Here is a 24,373-nt window from a genome sequence, read left to right on the forward strand (position 1 = left end):
CCACATTATAGCATGTATCAGTGCTTTATTCCTTTTATGGCCGAATACTCTTCCATTGTATGTATATACCATATTTTGATTCATCCATTGTTGGACATTTGGGTTGTTTCTACCTTTTGACTATTGTGAATAGTGCTATTATGAACATCTGTGTACAAGTGTTTGCGTGATACCTGTTTTCTGGACTTTGGGGCATATAGTTGGGAATGGAACCACTGGATCATGTGGTGATCCAGTTTAACTATTTGAGGAAATGCCAAACTCTTTTCCACAACATCTGCACCATTTTACATTCCCACCAGCAATATATGAGGCTTCCATTCCTCTACATCTTGCTGAATTTTCTTTTCATTCATACTTGTTATTTTCTTTTTCTTTTTTTTTTTTTTTTTTTAAGTAAAGCTATGGCCTAAATGGGTGATGAGCATTAAAGACGGCACTTGTTGGGATGAGCACTGGGTGTTATATGTAAGTGATGAATCATCAAATTCTACTCCTGAAATTATTATTACACAACATGTTATCTAACTAGGACTTAAATAAAATTAAAAAAAAATTAAAGCTATCCTTGTGGGTGTAAAATACTGTTTCATAGTGGTTTTGATTTGCATTTCTCTAATGACTAATGATGTTGAACATATTTTCATGTGCTCATAGGCGATTTGTATTATCTTCTTTGGAGAAAATTCTGTTTGAGTCCTTTGCCCATTTTTTAATTGAGTTGTCTTTTTGTTGTTGAGTTGTAAGAGTTATCTATGTATTTTGGATACTAGACCCTTATTAGATGTGTAATTTGCAAATCTTTTCTCTTATTTTCTAGATTGCTTTTTCATTTTCTTGGTAATACCCTTTGATGCACAAAAGCTTACAATTTCGATAAGTCCAACTTGTCTGTATTTATTGTTGTTTGTCACGCTTTTGGTGTCACATCTAACAATTCATTGCCTAATCCATGAGGCACATTTTGAAAAAATAACAATAGATTTATATCTGGAAAAAGACATAAAATTTTACTTTACTTGAAACATGAATTTAAATTTACCTGCTAATCAGTTGATAGTCAAAAGGTTTCTTCCAACATGTTTACTGAGTGAAAGACACTTATTTTTGCATAAGCCACAACTATCTGATAGTTCGATTTCTTTTAAGTTGACTAAGAATTTAGAGACGCTTGCAAAGCAACCTGACTCCAGATATTTCAAAGTTTTTATGATTTCCATTCTTCCCTAAATTTTAGTGTTATCTTGCCCACATATAATTTGATGCAGTATTTTTAGCCTTTAACAGACATTTAAATAATATGCAACTTAGGGGCACATGGGTGGCTCATTTTTTAATTTTAATTTTTTTTTTTTAATTTTTTTTTTCAACGTTTATTTATTTTTGGGACAGAGAGAGACAGAGCATGAACGGGGGAGGGGCAGAGAGAGAGGGAGACACAGAATCGGAAACAGGCTCCAGGCTCTGAGCAGTCAGCACAGAGCCCGACGCAGGGCTCGAACTCCCGGACCGCGAGATCGTGACCTGGCTGAAGTCGGACGCTTAACCGCCTGCGCCACCCAGGCGCCCCGTGACTTTTGATTTCGGCTTAGGTCATGATCTCAGGCTTCATGAGATCAAGCCCTGCACTGGGCTCTGAGTTAATAACATGCAGTCTGCTTGGTGTTCTCGCTCTCCCTTTCTCTCTGCCCTCCCTTCATGTGCATGTGCACATGCTCTTCTGCCCCATCCCTCTGCTCAAAATAAGTAAATAAACTTTAAAATATGCAAATTAGTTATCACTGAAATAAGTCTCTTTGCACACTCATATTTATTTGGCTTATGTGATGCTTAATTATAATAAGAATAATTACTAAGTAAAATAGGTATAACTATAACAAGTATAACTGGCATAGATAAATTTGGGAATAAACCCAACTGACTTGGTAAGTACATAGCACGATGGCAGGAACTGAAAAATACAGTTGTAGCAGAATACAGTCCACTGTCAAAGTGTGCTTGGTGTGCTATGGACATCAGTCAATCTGCCCACAATACAGAGGGAATGAATTGTGTAATCCAAATGTGTTAACTGAAGAAGAGTTAAGAGAGCAGTTATTCTATTATCCTAGAGGTCTCAATTTAAAATTATTTAAAACATTTTTTAAACATTTTTAAACCTTGTGGTAACAATTACATAAAATTTACCATTTTAACCCTTTCAAGTGTACAGTTCAATGGCATAAAGTACATTCACATTGTTGTGCAAACATTACAACCATCAATCTGAAGAAGTTTTTCATCTTGCAAAACAAAACTGCTTCTTAATAATAATGCAATGTCAAGCACACAGCTCTGCTATGCTATCTTCTAAGCAGATACCAGTGGCTCTTAGTAGCAGTGTGACCTTGGGCAACTTATTTAACCTACTGTTGTCTTCAGTTTTCTAATCTATAAGATGGGATTAATATCTACCCCACAGGACTAACAAAAAGGACAAAAAATATATTTTTTAAAGCATTTTAAAAACTGAAAGCATTTTACAATTGCTACTTACGTTTATTTTTATTAATAGAAAATTTGAGGAGACTTTCATAGAAAGCTAGGCTTCTTATTCTCATCACTTTATAAATATTATTTCTACATATTTAGATTACTCAGATTTATTATCCCACATATATCTTACTTGTTTATTGATTGATTGTATCCCCTACTAGAAAGGAAAATCCATGAAGGCAGTGATTTTTTTCTATTTTGCCCATTGCTCTATTTCATGGTCTAGAACAGATCAAAGTATATATATTTCCTGAATAAATGAGAGAATGAATTATTTCATACATCAGTAAATGTGTTATTAGTGCTTTAATAATAGTGCTTTAATATTAAAAACTATTAATTCATGATATTGATAGTTCAAACATGTAAGTCTTTACATCTTCCCAGTGCTAAATTAATATGTCTGAAGCCCCAAATAGAACATTTCTACTATGAGGAAACTTCCAGACTAGTTCAGAGTTGAAAGGAAGTCAAGTAGTAGGAGTAAATAGAAATGTAGGAGTAAATAGGAGTAATATAGGAGTATTAGGAGTAAATAGGAGTAATAGGAGTAAATAGAAATGAAAAACATTTATTCAAATGTTCAAAATGTGTTCTCAATTTCAAATTTTAGGGTATTATCAATACAATAAAAGATGAGTTTTAATTGGGTTGATTTAATGTAACCAGGGAAATACTTTAAGCACCAGTCTCTCTTTTCTAAATAAAACAGGCAGACAATACTATTGTTTGTCAATATCCGGTTTCAAGTGTAGCTATGGGACTTGCTTTGGCAAATGAAATGTGAGTGGAGGTAACCTTACGTCATTTCTGGGTGGAAGTATTTAGTTGCTGGTACTTAACCCTCCATCATAGTCTTTCCTTACAATGGAGATTGTGCAAGTACCCACTGACATGGAGGTACCATAATATTAACATATTCTATAATGCTGAGCTGACACATAGAAGACAGCTTCGCCCAAGAGACGGTCTCTTGGAACCACAGTTGATTTGATATCAGCAATAAATTAACTCGTTGATTTGGAACTCGTGTGCTATACTGAGATTTGGGAACTGTGTATTATAACATCATAATTTAGTCTGTAGTGACATATATATATAGACAATCTTTTCGTCTACATTTTGAATGGGAAGTTAAAATAACAATTTGTATCTGCAAAAGTTTTGTAATAAAGTACTATTTCTATGGGAGACAAAGACATATATAATCACGTGGCTTCAAAAATGGAGAGTAATAGTATAGTATGTTACAGACATGATTATCAATGAGTTCTAGGTTCCTTTAAATCATCTTGATTTCTATTGTGAGGAAGAACTCAACAAAGCAGCTTCTGACATATTTGAGAATAATCCTTTTGAGTTACCATCATTACTAAGGCTTTTTATCCTTTTCTAGATTATTGCCTTTCACAGGGATATAGGTCTTCACCAATAATCTCTCCATATTTAGACTCTTTTATTTGTCCTGTTACTTTTTTTTTGGTCAGTGGTACACTGGGCTCTTCTAGATGATTTTTTTTTCCACCAAAAAAATTCAAAATTGTGAGGTATTTATAGTGAAAGTCTGATGAAAGCTCAGGTATTTGTAGTGAAACTTTGAATCCTTGCCTTTCACATTTTTGAAATACTTATTGGCACTTTACTAGAGTACCTTGCTAGGGTTGTGTGTGGCCTCCCTTTTTGAAAGAAATTTTTAAAAATTAAGTGGGAGTGGAATGGGGTAGGGGAGGTGACTCATCCATTAAATGGAGATTTATTCAAGTACTGTTATCTGTGATAAAGGAAGCTGTTGAGAGTCACCATTTCAGAGTAACACTGCAAGAATTTAAACAGGCATTTTCCACAATTGCCATTGTTTTCTTTGGTATTTCATTAACATTGTGGGTAGGGACTGCTGAGGGCTATGGAGCAAAATAAGTGAAAGGGAAACAACTTTCATTCCTGGTGGATTTCCTGTATTACCTAATGAGGGCAGCCACTTACGTGTTGATTCTGTACAATTCAATTCAACAAATATTTTTGAGCACCTCCTAAGCGCCTGCTATGTGCAAAACAGTGAACAAACAGACAAAAGAACCCTGTCTTTGGAGAGTTCACCTTCTGGCGGTGTTGATCAACCCTCTGGGAAAAATATTAAATTACTTGCCTTTCTCAATTTTTTTTTCATATATATCAAAAGTAAACATTGATCCAAACATCCAAACTGATGGTGAAGCGCTAAAAGGAAGAATCATCTTCACTCTGCTGGTACAATTTCATTTACATTTTATTTAAAAATATATTCATTTAAAAAATACATGCAGAAATATAAACCCACCAGGCCTCGGGTCTATTGATTTGAGATAGAAGCATGATCTAAATTGTCTTTTTTTTTTTTTTTTTTGTCTTTATTCAGCGGTTGAGGTCAGATCTTTAGGGAGAGAAGCCTTTGGGCGTATTCAAAGGAGAAGGGCCCTCTTCCTTATGAAAGCTTGCAGTGCAGCCGTTGGCTACCTACAAGGCAGGCAGAACGTCAGTTTCCCCCGACTCTGCTCTCTAAAGAGCGTTTCTATTCGTGGACATGGTGATGACACCATCCTTTCTCCCCAACAGTGGCGGTTCCATAATTTCTACATAGCCTGGGGACTGACTGGGTGGGCAAGCTGGTTGGGAAGAGGCGTTAGCACTTGACAAAAACTCGAGTTAACGGCCGGTGTCCGTCTCAGGGTTTTTGGGTAGGGGAAGAAAACAAATCCTAAAACCATCGCGGGGCTTGCCCTGCTGCCTGAACGACCCCACTCCGCACGGGTGGCTCGGGAAAAGAACCCGGTTTTAGGTTGAAGTGAGTGAGCCAGAACGCCCAGAGGCAGGAGTTGGACAAACCACTTGTAGGGACTGTCCGCCCTGAGGGACACGGTGAAGAAGCACTCACAAATCGGGGGAAGATCGTGATTTCACCGAGGAACAACCCTCTGCCCCCACCGCCCAACGTTTCCCACGGAGAGGTCACTGTGGCTCTTCATGAGGCTGGGCGGAACCTATAAAGCATCACCACCTATATCTAAAACCAAAACAACCAAAGGACGCTCTAAAACCTCTCTCAACACTCTCCAGCGCGTTCCAAACGCCAACATCGCGGGCGAAAAGAGGCTGCACAAATCACGTAGAAAATTAGGCTGCCCCTTTCTAAAGCGATAATCAAATTAGCCTCAAATTAAACGTGAAATTGGCCCTCGCCGGCTGTGGGGGACAAAGCCCCCATTGTCCCTTCGCCCGGGTAACGGCGGCGGCGGTGCCCACCCAGGCCAGGCCAGCCTGGCGGGTCCCCGCGGCATATGACGAGGTAGGCGCCAGCCCGGAGGAGAGCCTCAGCTGAGGAGTGCGTGGACGCGCCGGAGGTTCGGCTGGCGCGCGCTGCAGGCGCTGGGTGGGCGGCTGCGGGGCTCCCGACAGGCGCCGAGGGTAGGAGAGGGAGGAACTGAGGGAGGGAGGAGCGGTGAGCCGAGAGGAGTGTGGAGGGTGTGCGGGAGAGAGCGTGTGCGCGCGCGTGTGTGTGCGCGCTCCCGGCGCCCGCGCGCTCTCTCTCCCCGCCCCTAGCCCCCTCCCGGCCTGCTCCCTCCCCTCCTCCCCCCGCCCCGCGCTCCCGCCCAGCCCCCGGAATCAGTGCAGCTGTTGCCGTGCAGGCTGCGGATTCCTCCAGTCCCTCCCTCGGCCGCCTCTCCGCCCGGAGCGAGCGCGCAGCCCCGCGCAGCAGCGCCCACCGGTCCCGTCCTGTGAGCCCCGGCCCCAGCCGCGGACAGCCCCGCGGAGTCGCCTCCCGGCCCACCCGCCCGGCCGCCGAGGAGCGGGAGGAGGACGGGACCCCGGCGCCCCCACCCCCTTATCCTCGGGAGGTAGGTGGGGGGCCTAGGCTGGAAGATGCCAACTCACTGGGGCTGCCTCCCGGGCGGGCTCCTGGGCGGCGGGAGGACAGGAGGAGGGGCGCGGGCCCAGGCCCGGAGGACGCCGCTGCCCCGCCAATGCCCTGCGCCTGGGGAGCGGCGTGGGGGCAGGGAGGCTGCGGAGCAGGGGCGGGGGCGGCGCGGGGAGCCTTGATCTCCAGTGCTTATTAGTACGCGGGCTATGCGGACAGGGGCGGCAGGCTCCGCAGTGAGGCGAACGCAGCTCCCCCGTGCGCACCGCGGCCGCCCAGCCCCATCTTCGGACGCAGCGGCGCGGATTCCTCCCTGCCTCCGCCGCCTACTCCCTCCAGCGGGGCGCAGCGGCCCCTGGTGCGGGGGTGGGTGCGGAGTGGGCAGCACGCTGGACGTATTTTCGGGTGCCCTCCCTGCGGCCGGGGCTGGTGGGGAGCGGGGGCGGCGTTGACAGGGCCGGGCTGTGCGCGTAACGGTACGGGGGATGCGGCCAGGCGTGGTCCCCGCTGCGCTGCGCTGCAGCTGAACCGGAGGCGGCGGCCGGGCGCCCCCCCCCCCGCCCTTCCCGGCGCCCGCCCCCCGCCCTCCCTGCCGTCCCCACTCTCCCAGGGCTGGGCGTGAGCCGCCTCGGGGCGCGGAGCGGCGGCGGCGCCCGCCCTTCAGCTCCAGCCACCGGCTCTTCAACAGGTTTGTATCAGCGCGGTGACCCTCCGGGCTGGCCTTTGGGGTGGTGGGCTGGAAGCCCCTCTCGTCTTCATCTCTCACACCACGCCCGCGGCCCTCCTTTTTGGGGGGAGCCTTCTCTTTGTTTTTGTGAGAGGAGAGATGCCAAGTGTCTGCCGTCAGATGGGGAGGGGAGTGTTGTGGATGTCAGTATACGAAACCAAGTCCATTATTTTTCCAGTCAAAAGCAGGGCCACAGAGCGAGGAGAGGGCGAGTGTGACGGTGCTTCAGCAGAGGAGAAAAATGGATTCGGTGGGGTTTATTTGGGCGGGGATGTGCTTTTTGGCAAGATGGATGGCTCCCAGTGCCCTCGCCGTGATGCAGCACAATGCAGCAGTATCGCAGCCTCCCCTGGTTCTCGCTGCCGGGGCTTGGCACGGCCACTCGGCGCCTGCGGCCCCCGCCCGGCCCCACCCAGGCCCGGGGCTGCCCTTGGCCGAGGCTGGGAGCTGCTTCTACCTTGTCATGCTGCTTCAGCTGGATGTGGCGTCAGGAGGACCAGGTCACCTAGCAGTGAGGGGGGTGTCTGCTGTTTGGGGTGAGCCCTCCCGCCCCGCCTGTCGGGCTGTGCTGGGAAGAAGGGGCGTCCTGCAGCGCCAATGCAGGCTGAGGGAGCCGGCCTGCAGTTGCGGACGGGAATCTGATCTTCGACCTAGGGACCTGAGCCTTAGGGAGGGGCTGCAGGGAGGACAGGCCCGGGGGTGTGCAGAGGCAGTGGTGCAGTCAGTATTGGGAGTCGCAGTGTTTTCTGTGCATTACCCATAATCTGTGACTGCAACCCAGCTATCCATCGATTTCTTCATATGTGAAAAGTTGATTAATTGGAGCTTCACAGCGATGACATTATAGTACCTCTGTCTTTGGTTAATATTAAGAATATGAGTCTTTCCTATAGGAAACCATTTTTTTGAAATGAAATGATTGGTGTGTTTTAGTTCTTATGTCTCTGAGACATTTCTAAAAATACTAACATTCAGTAAGTTGTTTTAAAAAGGAACGTATTTTTTGATGGATTAAAAATTGTTTCTTTAACCTGTATTTGCTGTATTTCCATCATTTGCTTTTTTCTGTAAATCAAGTACAGTTGCATATTTGGATTCTTTACTAAGGATTATTAGGTAAGTGAGTGTCATGATTGTTGGTCAGTTGGTATTCAGATTGATTTAGATAGCCAAGTGTCCAGTCATGACTAATGGAATTATCATGGTAACTGACTGCACTTGTGTTTGTTTATATGTATTTTTTGCATACATATTTTTTGCAGATGTGGCTGGGGAGGGAGACCAAGAGAAAGGGGAGACCACCAAGGCCTCGGTGTTTGGTATTTGGTCAGAGGAGATGATTCCCAGTGTCCTCATCTGTTTAGTCTGGGAACATTGAGAATTTCTCTTCTAAATGCTGCTTCCACAATTCATTTATTCAGTGTGCGATGGCAAATGGGATACATCTAAATGTCACCTCAGGCTCTTCTAAAATGTTTAAGTGAAAAAGAGAATTTCAGTATGCTAACTGGAAGGGAAGGTCAGTGTTTCAATGCAAGGGCGTATCTACTTTTATTTTTAAAAACTCTCTAATGAATCCAGCTTAGTCGCATTTGATTTTATGGGGCTCTTCAGAGGAGAACTGAATTTAAATTGTGTGGTTTATATGCATTATTTTGAATTTCTCTAATAGATGGCCATTAAGATACAGAATTTTTTTTAAATTTGGATTTCATCGTTGCTCTGGTTGTATAAAATTGTGATGCCTACGGATGGTTGAGAGCATTGTTTCCATGGATTATCCAGACATTTTGGATTTATTATGTTGTAAAAAAATATCCTGTGTTGATGGCACAGGGGGTTTAGCTGTTCTGACGTACACACCAGGTGCAGAATTCTGTTAGGTTATGCTGTTTGTAACTCTGTCATCTCTGGACTAACCAAACCCTTCATCTGAGAGTAGCATTGGGGCCATGAGGAAACTGCTGTCATTTGGCCGTCTCCTGCTGTGCAGGCTTTCTGTGCAGAGCATCTCTGGGGTGAGACTAGTAACAACAGTCTGTGATGTTGTAGGAGCAAGTGAGAAGACTTCACTCTCTACTTGTGACACATCCTTAGCAGAGACTTGGCACTGGCGTTTCCTTGGAAGAGTCTGTTTGAGTGGTTATTGAGTGCTGTATGAAAGCATGACTCTACATGTAGAAGTACTATTTTGAGATGGAAGGATTTTACTACTACTAAACAAACAGACATGATGAGTGAATATTATTTGATGTGGTTTTTGTTAAAAAAATAAGCTTTTCATTTTAAGAGCATATTCTTAGGAGTCTAAAGCTATACACACACATGTATATATACAGTGATGTGATGCTCTTTTAATTATTTTGGGCCCTGACCAACATCTGCATTATAATCAGTCTTTAACTAATGTTCTGTGGCTTTCCTTAGGGTAGTCCTGGTTTCTTCAATACTATTGGGAAACCATTTTTCCATTAGGAAGGGACTAATATGTCTTCTGGAAAGACTACTTCTATAGGTTTGTGGAAGTGAGTAAAACCCCTCATGGGTTTCTCTTGTAAATTTTCAGTCCTTGCTGTCTCCCAAAGCACCTTTTCTTTGCAAAAGACCTAGTTTAGTATTCTTGATTTTTCTTCTTTTTTTTTTTTTTAATGTTTTGTTTTATGGGGGGGCGGGGCAGAAAGAGAGGGAAACAGATCATCCCAAAAAGGCTCCCTGCTGTCAGTGCAGAGCCCATGTGAGGCTCAAACTCACAAACTGTGAGTTCATGACCTGAGCCGAAATCAAGAGTCAGATGCTTAACCCACTGAGCCACCCAGGCACCCCTTCTTGATTTTTCTGATAACAGTAATCCTGTACCCAAGTTTATATAGTGTAGGAGTAGTATCATCAATTTCTGTATCTTAGTGGGTAAAATGAAACTATCCCAGTTAGAGGCACCCATACTTCTGTTTTTAGACATTACCCAAAAAGGCATTCTCATAATGTATTGATATGGTATGGTAGTAAGGTTTGTGGAACAGTAACATCAGGAGTTATAAATACAGATTCTTAGAGGTCTCATTCCAGATCCACCCCATCAGAATTTGCATTTTAACTAGACCCCTAAGTGACTTATATGCATGTTAAATGGAGAAACTGCTCTACTTCTTCAGCTAAGGGACCTCTGTATCACAAGGTTCCTTCTGGTATCTTTCTTTTGTCTTTTGCTAAAGTATCAGCACGTTTTTCCCTTTGTGTTATTAAGTGGTATTGAGGAAAGGGATGTACTGACTGTAAATCACTTAATACAGGAGTACATTGTAAAGTTCTTTAATCTTTAGGTGGAAGACCCTTACTTTTTGTAGTTTATTTAGATTAGTCAAGTTTTTTAGTTCTTTTCTAGAACACTTCTAAAGCTGGTAAACAATATGCCCTCCCTGTCTAGAGAAAAAGGCCTTGGCTTTGAGACAGCAGAACTGGAGTCTGGAAAGCTTGCCTGACTGAGTGCAAGGTGTCCCCTCTGGTCCCTTTGCTCTCCTCTGACTGACATCTTGTTCTCTGTTGTCAGTTACTTCTGGTATGTTCGGTGTCCTGCCCCTCTGGTCCATTGCCTTCTTGAAGTTTTTTATTAAGTGATTTGTACATACAAAATAATGCTCATAAAAGATATGTTACAGAATCATAAACCAGTGGACACTCAGACAAGCACCACCTAGTAGAGGAAAAACCTTATCATTGTACATTCATAGTCCCTTGAGTGATTCTCTGTCATCCCATCTGAAGCAACCACTGTCCTGAGTTTTAGGCTTATCCTTCCCTTGTTCTTCTTTATGGGTTACCCTTTAAAGTTTTTTAATTTAGTATGTTTTTGAAGTTTATGTAAAAGGAATGATACTTCATGTATTTTTCTGTGTCTGGTGAACTTTTATTTATTTATTTTTAATTTTTTTAATGTTTATTTCTGAGACAGAGAGAGACGGAGCATGAGCGGGGGAGGGGCAGAGAGAGAGGGAGACACAGAATCTGAAGCAGGCTCCAGGCTCTGAGCTGTTAGCACAGAGCCCGATGCGGGTCTCAAACTCACAGACTGTGAGATCATGACCTGAGCCGAAGTGGGACGCTTAACTGACTGAGCCACCCAGGCGCCCCTCTGTGTCTTGAACTTTTAGATTAACATTTTATTCCTGGGATTCATTCATTTTGTGGCTGTGGTTCATTCATTTTTACTGCTGTATAGTATTCCACTACAGCTTATTTATTCCTTTTACTGTAGATAGAGATTTGGATTGATCCCAGTTTTTTGCTCTTACAAAAAGGCTGCTGTGAATGGGTCTTCTACATGTCTCTTAATACATATGAGGAGATAGATTTAAACATACATACACATATTATTTGCCTCTCTGAGGAATGAAATTTGCTGGATGATAGAGTATGTGGATTGTCAACCTTACTAGATATGCCAGACTATTTTTCCCAAGTGGTTGTACTGTTTGTGTTCCTACTAGTAATGTATGTGTTATGATTAGTCCACAACTTTGCAACTACTTCATTTAACAGACTTTAAACTGTTGTCTAGTTGATATTTATGAAATGTCTCGTAGCGCTTTTTATTTGCCATTTCCCTGATTACTGAGGTTAAGTACCTATTTATATTATTGGCCATTTGGGTTCCTTCTTTTGTGAAGTCCCTGTTAAGTCTTTTGCCTGTTTATCTTTTAAATTTGTTTCTTACTGTTTTGTAGGAGTTCTTTATGTAGATTGCTTCCTAATCCCTGTGGATTATATGTGTTGCAAAAATTGCCTCCCAGTTTGTGTTTGTTTTTAAAAACTCTTCTTAGTTTCTTTTGATGAACAGTCGTTCATAATTTCAGTAGCGTCATGATCAGTTTTTGTCCTTTAAGGTTTATGAGGATAATTTTGTTATTGCAGAAAAATTTTTTTCAGTTGGGAAAGAGCATGAGTTTTGGAGTCAAACAGATCTGGGCTCAGATCCTAATGCCATTCTGTATTGTTCATGTGGCCATAGCTAGGTTCTAGCCTTGGGCTAGTTCGTTACTCTTGAAACCAGTTTCCTCATCAGTAAAATGGAAATGTTAATACTTCCTCATACAGTTGTGAGACCACAGTGTATGGTGCTAGGCACTTAGTAGGTGTTCAGTTAATAACAGTTCCTTTACTTTCTCTTCAAACTGCCTAAGCCGTATGAGCTACTAACTTCTTTTAAATGCTTTCCCCAAACTGCCTTAATATTTTTATGTCAAAAGAGGTATTAAACAGCTTATTCTTTTATTTTTTAAAAGGCTGTTTTACCAATGGAATTTATGTATTGATAAGCACAGGTTGTACGAGACCACTTACTAGAAACTCTTTGTCAGCTCAGGTTCCCGTTCTTGAAAGTAGTATGATAGTTCTTTTTACCAAGAAGCATTTATACTACTCTTCTCCCTTTGCTGCATCTCTAAGATTACTCTTCAGTATTAGTTTTTGATACACTTATTGGATACTGGATAATAATTACTGGATACCTTCTCTTGCTAGGGCTTGAAATTGGGTTGCAGTGATGGTGGTATGGGCTGGTTTAATGTTAAATAAGATTTAGTTCCTGAATCTAAGGACTGTATACTCTACTGAATAGAATATACTCTCTGTACATCCACAGAAGATAAAAAAACCTCTTAATGATCTGGTGTGTGACTTTGGCAAGCCATTTACCCTTCTGTTCTGAGTTCTAAATTTGTAAAATGAAAAACTTAGATGAAATTATAGTGGGGGATAAAACCTGGCACATGAGTATCATTCCCTCTGTCCCTGGCAGACGTAGAAAATCAGCCCTGATACTTTTTCTGCGAAGTTGAGATAGAGCCTCAGTAACTTTCTCAATGCAGTGCTTCAGGCAGTGACTACCGGTTGATCAGATCTAATGCTTAATTTTTAAGATCCCATATACCCCTAATATTCTGTGATGGTAAGATATTGGAGTGACACAGCACTCTGGAAGAGTTGAGAATAGAGTGGAACAGGAAGAAACCAAAAGCAGGGAGACAAGAAATAGGTGATTGTGAGGGTCTGAAGGTTAAGGGAGCAGGTTATGGTGATAGCCAAGGAAATGAGAAGGAGGGGAGAAAAGGGAGAAAGGCTGTGAAGGCCCAGTCCTGTGCCAGCTGTTTGTAGGGTACATGGATGGGAAGTGGAGCTAAGTGGATGAGGAGCTCAGGTGATAAAGATTTCAAATTTGGATGATGACAAAGAGCATGGTTGGTGATGATGAGAGAAATAGACCCAGGAAAGAGTGGAAATCTGGTTGGTAAGAGAATCAGTTTTGTCTTTAAACATGTTGAATTTGAGGTTCCAGTAGAACCCTGAGTGGAGATAATGGAGAAGTTGAGACACATCAGGGCTAGTGTGGCTCATGGGAGGCTGTTGGATGCAAGGGTCCCAAGTTTCAGGCTCTGGAGTTACACAACCTAGTGACTCCTTCTACAGGCTAAGTGACCTTGGGCAAACTGCCTTAACCTGTCTGTGTGCCTCAGTATCTCCATCTGCATGGTGGTGGTATTGACAGTACTTGTCACAAAGGATCGTTAAAGTTAAGTGAGATAATCCACTGCCCATTACAGTACCTTTGATTAGCATGAGACGTGGACATTTTGTCTCAATTTTATGCTTTCTTTCAAGTAAATATTTTGATTTATTCAAAAAAGATATATCCCGGTAAACAATACCATCATTCAGATAAATAATGCTAAGTTCAATCTACATTAAACTTGTCCTTATGTCTGAATTATAGGTAAGGCAAACCTAACTAATACTTACTTTTAACAAACAAGGAAACACTAAAATCCTACTACCCAGGGGAAAGGATATGAACAGATAGTTCAATAACTATAACTATACTGAATTATTCAAACTCACCAATAATACAAAACACAAAACAATCAGATTAATTTTTCCACTTTAAATTTTTTTTTTTTCAACGTTTATTTATTTTTGGGACAGAGAGAGACAGAGCATGAATGGGGGAGGAGCAGAGAGAGAGGGAGACACAGAATCGGAAACAGGCTCCAGGCTCTGAGCCATCAGCCCAGAGCCCGACGCGGGGCTCGAACTCCCGGACCGCGAGATCGTGACCTGGCTGAAGTCGGACGCCCAACCGACTGCGCCACCCAGGCGCCCCTAATTTTTCCACTTTAATTAGTAGATAGATAATACTCTCTGGGATGCCATGAAACAGAAGCTCTGCATTACCTGTCAGGAGAATGTTTGGGTTAATACAAACTTAGTAGAAAACACTGGGTTATATATATAACAGAAACCTTAAATGTTTATAACTTTTTGGAGTGAAATCCCACTTGCAGTTCTGTAACCTAAAGAAAGAAATAAAAATAAGGACAGAGGTTTTTTTTTTAAGTTCTTTAAAAAAAATTTTTTTTAATGTTTATTTTTTGAGAGAGAGAGACAGAGTGTGAGAGGGGGCGAGGGAGGGCAGAGAGAGAGAGACACCGAATCCAAACCAGGCTCCAGGCTTTGAGCTGTCAGCACAGAGCCTGACGTGTGTGGGACTGGAACTCACGAACCATGAGATCATGACCTGAGCCAGACTCAACCAACTGAGCCGCCCAGGCACCCCAAGCACAAAGGGTTGGGTTTTTTTTTTTTAAATTTTTTTAATGTTTCTTTATTTTGGGGGGGGAGGAGGGGCAGGGAGAGGGAGACAACAGAATCTGAAGCAGGCTCCAGGCTCTGAGTTGTCAGCACAGAGCTGGACATGGGGCTGGAACCCATGAACCAAGAGATCAAGTCTCAAATCAGACTCTTAACCTACTGACTCTTAACCCAGGCACTCCCACCCAAGGACAGAGGTTTCTCAACAAGGATTTTCTTATCAGTATTTATAGTGAAAAAGCAAATGGGACATACTCAAATAAATTATGGCACAGGATTGGCTGGAATTCAATATAGTACTGGTTTGTTAAAATATTACTGAAATGGGAAAATGCTAACAATATCATATCCAGTGGAAATATCTTTATGCAAGGGTGTATAATAGGGCTTGACTCCAGTTTTGTTTTATTAAATAAAAGACTGGAAGGAAATACATTAAAATATTAGTGGTTTGCTTTGGATGGTAGGTTGATGGGTGATTTCCTTTCTTACAAGAAAGGAAATTCCAATGATGTAATGTTTCTCATTTTGAGTTTTGAAATATTTTATAAATAGAGAAGAGTACAGTAAATATAATAGACTATCATGAGGGCTGTTTTTAAATGATCAAAAAAGCAAGCAGCTTTTCATTTTAAGAAAGGAAAGAAAAAAAGCAAATGTGGCCACCTATAGATCATTATTAAAGAATCGTTTAAACTTCCAAAGGATTGCCTCATCTGTCCTTCTGTACACTTTTCTAAGGGCAGAGGAAAAATGCGTAAATTGGTATCTTCAGGGTATAGAGCTGAGAGGAAGTAGAGCATTCAAATGTGATGGCATGCTAATGTGACTCTATACTAACCTGGGTCAGGTAGAAAGGTGGGGAAGACCAGGATTCTTTAGTGTTTCCAAAATGCACACTTGGGAAGAGAGGGCCCTGGAATTCTGTGACATACTTTCCTCACTTGTAGAAACCCAGCTACTGCTGGGATGTAACCATTAGGCCATCATGTTTCCTTGGAATTGGTCAGAAATATGGATAAAATTCCAAGTGAAAATTTTAAAATAAAAATAACTCCAGATGTATATTACTTCCAATTAATGGTTTCTCACCATTTGGGAGTAGTGTAGGCTAAGAGTGAGAGGAATGAATTTTAATAATATCCTTCCTTCTTTGTATGAAAGGTAGTTCTTAGGTATGCATATGATTTATTGCATCTGTCTGTCACATAGGTGAAAAAGAGATGTATGTGTGATTGAGTAATCTCCACCATGAACGGAAGCAGAAGGCTATTTTAAGGCTTTGAAAGTGGGGAATTTTGTGGGGATAACATTTTGAAGGTGAATCTTAGGTATGAATCACATTGTCCTTCATCTTTGGTGGAAATGTTTGGAAGGAAATAGTATTTTTTGTTTCATGGTGCAAATCCCAACAGTATTGGTACTTTGTAAAATGTAGCTTGTAGAAATGAACTGATTCACTTCCACGAGTTTTGTGTTTTTTTTCTGCCATCGATTTTAAGTGGTTGATTGGGGAGGGTTTCAGATTAAATGTGCTTTGAGATGTGAAAGTAAGATGTTATAATTTCAAGATTGCTTAGAAATTGACCCTTGTTTATAGGTGTCATAATTCCGTTCTTAATAAACTCTAAACTATGAAAGTAAACACCTGAGCGATTTTTAAAGCCATTTGACATCTCTGATGTGGAATATGGAGCATCCTTGTTTTTGATGTTAACATATAAACTTGAAGCCATTGGCTACACGGTAAAGTCTGTATTAGAACATTATTACAAATTTTTATCCAACAGATGAACTAGGATGAAATGCAGAATGCTATATGTTAGCAGAATTTATTCTTTGGAGGTATATATGTATAATTAAATATATCTGTGCTTACAACGTGGTTATCGCTGGTGATGGGATTGTGGAAGAGTTCTGATGTCATCTCCACATTTCCCAAATATTTAGAAGTACCTAACGATAAACTCTTGCTCTTTATCAAAAATATCCTAACACCACCAATAAGCCTCATTTTAGATGGATAACAACTAATAAGTAAAATGACTGATCAGCCAAATATACCCTTTGCTATTCAACTTTTTTCTGCCAGAACTTACAGGAAAGCAGTATTAATACTAAAGATGTAAAGAGCACTGAAATTTTGAAAAGATTTTTCCATTCCATATTTAAATATGCAGTTTATTAGAGCCTTGGCGTTTTAGTACTTCTGTAGAGTGTGGGAAAAATGTAGGAACTGGGCCACAAGGGAGCGGGTAAAAAACATCCTCCAGGAGATCAGCGTCTATGGCTACTGTCTCTGGCTCTGAGTTTCTTGTTTCCTTACCCTCTTGGGTAGCAGTTTCAGGGATAACTTTTGTTCTAGTGTGTTTGCTTCAAGGCTAAATCTAAACATTCAAGGGCTGTTCATTTTTCTGAAATGTTTTTCACCAGCTTACAGTCTTTGGGGTGGGTTAATGCATGTTCTTATCATGGTTTACTCCCCCTCCCCCTTTTAGCCTTTTTATCTTATTTAAAGGGGAAGGAAAACTTGGGTTCTTCCCTAAAACAACGCTTATTTATTTTGTTCTCTGACATTTAAACATTTTCTATTGTATTTTTAAATCTGTAGCATGGGAGTGTTTTTATAGTGAGTAGAATAGTCAGTAAGAGTTAAAATATTCACTTTTTTTTACCTTCTTGGAATCCCTGAATATTTGACAGTGTCTGCTACTATATATATAGTATGTGTAATTTTTTTTCTGAGTGGCTTCTGAGGAATATATACTTTCATAAGGTTATAAATTAGCATAAAATCATCTAACATAAAGATTTTTTAACATTTTATTACCAAAATAATAAATGTTTATTGTAGATCATGGAAAATAAAAGTGAATGCAGAGAAGAAAATTAAAGTCACTAGATATTCAGTGACTCCAGCAACACGCAGTTAACATTTTGGTGTTTATCCTTTAAACCTCTTTTCCCTGTGTATATATTTGTTCACCTCACAAATAAGGGCCAAATTCTCAGATCTCAGGCTAAAGATGTCAAGTTTTGACAGTTTAAATAATCACTTGATACATGTAGCATGGCAAAACATAAAATCCTATTACTGGTCGTATTTAAAGCTGTGGCATGGACACTGTCTGTTGCCTAAGCTGTTTTTAATGGTGGGGGTAGTAAAGAAAAATGGTGAAGAAACAGAAAATCCAAATTTTATTATAGATACTTTTCTTCTTTCAAGAAAAAAATACAGTGAAAAAAAAAGAAAAAGAAAAAAAATAAAGTGGAAAAATACCAGAAATTAAGTTCTCATTAGATAATGTGTGTTTTCTGTTTTGTTTTGGAAAGAATTCTCATCAGAGTTGCATTAATTCCCTCAAGGGACATCTCTATATGCTTTGGACAACATCTGATTTTACTTTTATCTTCAGATTTCAGAGAATCTTTAAAACAGCTACCCCATAACATGTTACAAATGGAATGGATATAGTTATTAGCATCTTGGTTTTAGAGGTAATAAATTTTACTGGGCTGGGTTTGGCTGTAACTGTTGAAAGCGTATACTAGAGCTCGACCTTCTTAGGGTCTTTGTATTGGCTGAATTCTTTAAAGTACTGTCTCTGGCTCTAAGATCTGTTTCAACGAGAAAAAGCAACGTACTTACTGGATTGTGCAAGCCAGTTATTTAAGCCCTGGGACATTGGATGGATGGAGGTGACTTGTTAGTGTTTCTTTGTTACTGTAATTCTGGTATTGGCCTTTTCCTTAAAAAGGTACTAAAAGAATTTTTTTCATGTGCTTAGGGAAATGAGTGGAATACCCTTTCATTGGAAAAGAAAGTCCTTTCTAGCAGTTTCCATGAGGTACTTTGTGGTTGTTACTGGTCTTGTTTGGAGTGGCGGGCCCTGAGGAAAAGTGGCAATTGTCCTTCTTCCCAGGTTTAAATACTGAAGGCCAGTGGTAGTTCCTTTTACAGTGTAGAGGAAAACTCAGCTGGGCTTGGTGATGGATGGACCGAGATTGGGGTTTGGAACTTAGCTGTGCTACATGGACTTCTTCTCTCCAAATAAGGGATTCTTCAGAAACTCCCAACCTGATAGGAATCATTCTTTTTGAGGGTGGCTGCAACTCATCAGGGGAAATGCTTGATGGTTATAGTGCCTGGGCTGTCCGAAACCTGTAGTAGGTACTTCAGCTTAACCTCCAGACACCTGCACATGTTGGGTCTAGCACTTGGGGAGGCACTGAGGTGAGACAGTGCTCAACGTGGTCCCTGCACCCCAGGTTACGGGGAGATGGGGGACTAGGATGTGGCCTTATGCGGAACTCTGAATGGATAAGTACACCTGTCACTTTTTAAGGAAGCGAGTGGTGGTCAGAGGTATCAGTTGGGTAATTTTTCTGAGAGGGGCCTGGTCCTTCTCACAGCAAGGTTGACAACTCTGTGTTGCCAGCTGTCCTTAAATACCCAACTTATCTCCTGGGACAGAGTCAAGGATGTACTATGATCCTTGGAGCAAAGACATTCGTGTGCTGTGCTATTGAGCAGGAAAGAAGCCAGTGCACACTTAGTGGTTTATTCTTTGTTTTAAAGGTAAGTTTTGTTTTGGTTTGTTTTTGTCTGTTTTTAAATCAACACCCACTGCTAAAGGAATTTCTGAGTTTCCCTGATAATCAGGATGATTTCTCATTTTGAAAAGCTTATTTTGCTTTTGAAGTGTGTGTTCCTGACTTTAAGAATACCAGCTTTCATTTAGTTCTAAGAATCTTGTTCAATTCATAAAGGGTGAAAGTTTAATTAGAGAGCAGGTTAATTTGGGGCACCCGGGTGGCTCAGTCGGTTAAGTGTCCGACTTCGGCTCTGGTCATGATCTCGCGGTTTGTGAGTTTGAGCCCTGTGTGGGGTTCTGCACTGACAGCTCAGAGCCTGGAGCCTGCCTTGGATTCTGTGTCTCCCTCTCTCTCTGTCCTCCCCTGCTCACGCTCTGTATTTCTCTCTCTGAAAAGTAAATAAACATTAAAAAAAAATTAGAGAGCAGGTTAATTTATTGTTTTATTCCTGCGTAAGACTATTCTTATCTGTCAGTTTAGTATTTATTTATATATATATTTCCAGCTCTGAGGAATTATTTTGTTAGTGTATATTTACATGAATATTTTATTCCTAATTATAGTGTGCATTTTTGTTGGGCTACACTCTTGTTAAAGAAAACTTTTGTTCAGGTGCAATAAATATATCTTTAGTGGGTCATATTTGAAAACTGGTTCTCAGTCTTCTCAACTTTTAAAGTAAGTAGATATTTAATGTAAAGAGTACCTTGATGGCTGGTCTATCTCTGGAATGTTGTGCAGCTGTGCAGAGTATGAGGCTCAAATGTGCTAATTAAATATATTTTTTTAAACCAAGAATGGAATGTAGCAGCATGTGGTTAACCATTCTGGTTTGTTTTTGAAGAGGACTTTTTTTTTTTTTTTTTTTTTGGCCAAATATTAACAATCAGAGAGAGTATGTTGACTGAGAGGATGTATTACTAGGTTACACTGTTTTTTTAAAGGAAGTAATGGGACTTATTAAATACTGATATAATCCTTTAAGATATATCCTGATTAATAATCTGCTTCAAAATGTAGACAGTGAGAACATTACTAGGGTTTTAGCATCTGTAATTAAGGTGTTTGTTTTTTAAGATTTAATCTTGCTTTTCCCTCTCTATATCCGTTCTCCTTCGTTAGTTGAGGAGTACTCAGCCTTCTTTTGGGCAGTGAAGTACAGCATTTCCCCTCCCCCCCCCCCCAGTTTGATCAGTATTCTAATATTTATTTTGGGAACCAACTGTACATTGGATCATTTGGACTAAACGGTATCCACACAGATGGTGGTCTGATTTTTTTTTTTTTTTTTTTTTTTTAGTCAGACATTGTGCAAAGTGATCTGATGGGAATAAATGGCAGGTTGGTTGTGTAATGTGGCCACATCTTACTTAGTGTATCTTTAGAGATAAGTGGGATGTGATTCCAGCAAGGCTGTGCATCAGAAGTTGGAATGCGTTGGAGAACTGCCAGGAGATTGGGAGCAAGCTGTATGACAAGCACTAATGCGGCCTTGGCCTGCCTTAAAATAGCGACCGTTCACAAAATATCTTGAAACTTGTCATTTCACTTGAGCAAAATCACTCCTGTAAACATATTCCCAAGAAATAGAAATGGTTGCTATCCTCTTTAGTAAGGTTTACTATTATTTATCTTTTTGTTCCAACAGTCTTAAAAAAATCTTGTGCCTGTATATAGGAAAATTCTTCTGTGTAACATATTATCTTGGGTAGTTTTATCTGGACTAATTAGTAATGCCTTATCCCAAACTTCACATTGAGGTTCCTCTGCCCCACTCATCCCTCTCACTGCAAAATATGTAGTCTCCATGGTTTGAATAGAAATTTGGGCCCTAAAGGATAAAAATTAAAGCCCTATATTTTATGTCATAAAATATATGTGGATATGAATTGTTGATGTGTGAACACTAAAACATTGTAGAAGGATAGTAAAGGGCATTGGTTACTGTCCTGCAGAATGTTTTTTTCTTTGTTTATTGCTTTTTTGGGTTTGTATTAAGTTTTTGCCATTTATCTGCAGCACTTGATTCTTGTTTGTAATTGATTTACTTTCTAATTCTGGTCTCTCAATTAAAAAAAAAAATAGGCTTGTTTTTCAAAGTCAGGATGGTAAACTAAGGAGGACTGGGGTGTGCAGTCTTTTGGAGGAGTCCTGTACAGGTTTGAGCCCGATGGTGACATGATCATCACCTGCAGAGGATGAGGCTTGGTGGAGGTGGGGGCTGCCTGTGAGGATAATACGGTCAACTTACTTACTAGCTTGGGTACTGTGAAGATGACATTTTAAAAAAAGGAACATTTAGATTATTGAGAGGAAATAAAATAAGAACAGAGAGGACTTGGATGTTAAATATAATATGAAAACAGTGAGGGGCACCTGAGTGGCTCAGTCGGGTAAGCGTCCCACTCTGAATTTCGGCTCAGGTCATGATCCCAGGGTCATGAAATCAAACCCCATGTCGAGCTCAAGCTGGCTTGGGATTTTTCTCTCTTCCTCTGTTTTTGCCCCTCCCCTGCTTGTGCTCTCTCTCCCTCAAAATAAACAAACATTAAAAACAAACAGACAAAAAAAACAGTGAACTTCATCTTGAAGGGCTTAAATACAAACCAAATTTCTGTTAAGAATTTCTTGAAAGATGTTACTAACAGATATTTTAATTATCCTCTAAAGTCCATTAGAAATTTGGACTTAGACTAATTGCAGTAATTTTAGAGCTTTTTAGAGTACTTTGCACCATGGCTTTGTTTCTTATGTATTGCTGTGGTTAGATTTAGAAGTCATGAATTTTGCTTTGTCATTTTCAGTATCGTACACATATTTCAGAGGGCCTCTTCTCGTATAGAAGCATTATTTCTGGCTCTTATGTAAGTGCCTTTATACAGAGATTTTTATTTTATACTTATCAGGGCTTTGGTCAATAGAATTGAGGTTATCTTTCTACGTATGTTTTTAGAATATGTAAAAAAGAAAACATTTTGCGTTTTTACCACATGGAAAAATGTTCTGTGGAAAATGCATGGATACATCTTCTTTAGCTGTGCTGATCTTTTCACTTTTAGATGGCAGATGAGTTCTCTGTATGTTATTGTTGATATGTTGGAAAATGTATTTATTGAGCCTGTGATTTCTAAGTTGTTTTATGTTTTTGTCTTTCCTTTTACACATTCCTTGTTTTTTAAACATACTCTTGGATAAGCATATTGGTAAATCGAGTTCAGAAGATGTGAACTATGAGCTAGAGCCACCAGTTTTCTTTTTACTTAACACACCATTATCTGATCTGCTTGCAAAACTATTTTGGATAGTTTTCAACTCAGATCATTTAATCTTGCAAGAGCCTTCAGTCATTCACTATAAGAAGACAAAAAGTAAAATATTTGATATCCTTTTCCTAGGTTATTGTCTCAATTAGAAAATTCTTCATTTTAATTTTACACTTGCGTACTGGATGTCATCTCTCTGGGTTTCTATTCCTTGTATTGGCACAAGCTCATAAGACTGGGAACAAATATTTAGCATTCAAAATATTCCAGGCAAAAATTTACGGAATTTGCTTATAAATGTTAGGGGATGCACAGAACAGACACAGGGTTTTAGCTGGCTCTTTGTGCAGTGTGAAAGCAGATGGAAACATTACAGAAATCTGCTGCAGATGGCAGTGGAGTGGACAGGTGAGGACCACATGGAAGTTCATACCAGGCGTAGATGGAGTAGTGAGTTGGTTTATGAAATGCTAGCCATCTTAGATGTTTCTACAGCTGTTGTCAGCTAGCTGAAAATAAATTCAACTTGCTGGAATGGTAAGAGTTGCTGTCTGAATAGGCTTAGATAAAATAGTGCTTTAAATGCCCATGACAATGTCTGTTGTAACATTATTATTATAGGGAAAAAAATGGTAATAAACCAAATACTCATCATTGGTAAGTTAGTGGAAGAAGTATTATGAAGGCACTACAATGTAGTGGTTAAAAGTGCCAACCCAGGGGCTGCCTGGGTCTGAATCCCAGATCTACCATGGACTCACTTTGTGACGCTGGGCATGTCATTAACCCTACTGTACTTGTGTTTCCTCATCTGTAAGATGGGGGCAATGATGATACAGACCTTGAGAGTTCTTGTGAGGATTAAGTAAGTGGATATAAATAATGAGATTAGTCTAATAGTGGCAAATATATAATTATTAGTTATTATATTGATAAAAATATTATTGAAGACATTCTAATAACAGAGCTTTTTAATATAAAGGAATAAAAGCAAAACACAAATTTATATAAATGATATGATCTCTTGCCATTTGCAACTACGTGGATGGAACTGGAGGGTATTATGCTAAGTGAAATTAGAGAAAGACAAAAATCATATTATTTCACTCATATGAGGACTTTAGGAGACAAAACAGATGAACATAAGAGAAAGGAAAAAAAATAATATAAAAACAGGGAGGGGGACAAAACAAAAGAGACTCATAAATATGGAGAACAAACTGAGGGTTGCTGGAGGGGTTGTGGGAAGGGGGATGGGCTACATGGGTAAGGGGCATTAAGGAATCTGCTGAAATCATTGCTTCACTATATACTAACTAATTTGGATGTAAATTTAAAAAAATAAAAAATAAAGTTAAATAAACAAAAATGATATGATCTCAACTATGTAGAACAACACACACACACACACACACACACACACACACACACAGAAGAAGGAAATACTCCACATTTTAAGTTTTTGTAAAGTGTGGTGGGATTGTGACTTTTGTTTTCATTTCAGTGCTTTTCTGTATTTTCCAATGTTCACCAATAAGCATGTCTTACTTTTATAATTTGAAAAAATAAACTTTTTTTCAAAAGTGCATGTCATGCCTTGTAAACAGTTAGTATGTTAATTATAAGAACATCCTGTTTATTCTTTGAAAGCTCAGGACATACCATTTGGCCAGAGTTTGATTCTACAGTACTTTCACATTCTTATAAAGTGCCTCGGCA

At 40.2% G+C, this 24,373-nt stretch overlaps 1 protein-coding gene across 3 annotated transcripts in view; it reads left to right on the forward strand.

Moving 5' to 3' along the window:
• The first annotated feature begins 6,334 nt into the window (after positions 1-6,334).
• Positions 6,335-24,373, forward strand: part of SPTBN1 (spectrin beta, non-erythrocytic 1) — a 200,220-nt gene continuing 182,181 nt past the window's right edge. For 2 of the 3 annotated variants that reach the window (XM_030310589.1, XM_030310593.1), the window contains exon 1: positions 6,335-6,407. The gene's annotated coding sequence lies outside the window, so the exon portion shown is untranslated. Of the gene's footprint in view, positions 6,408-7,045; positions 7,116-24,373 lie in introns of those variants that run through there. The other variant, XM_032592641.1, reaches the window with a different exon arrangement.

This window comes from Lynx canadensis, chromosome A3 (assembly GCF_007474595.2).
Source record: "Lynx canadensis isolate LIC74 chromosome A3, mLynCan4.pri.v2, whole genome shotgun sequence".
Classification (NCBI taxonomy): Eukaryota; Metazoa; Chordata; class Mammalia; order Carnivora; family Felidae; genus Lynx; species Lynx canadensis.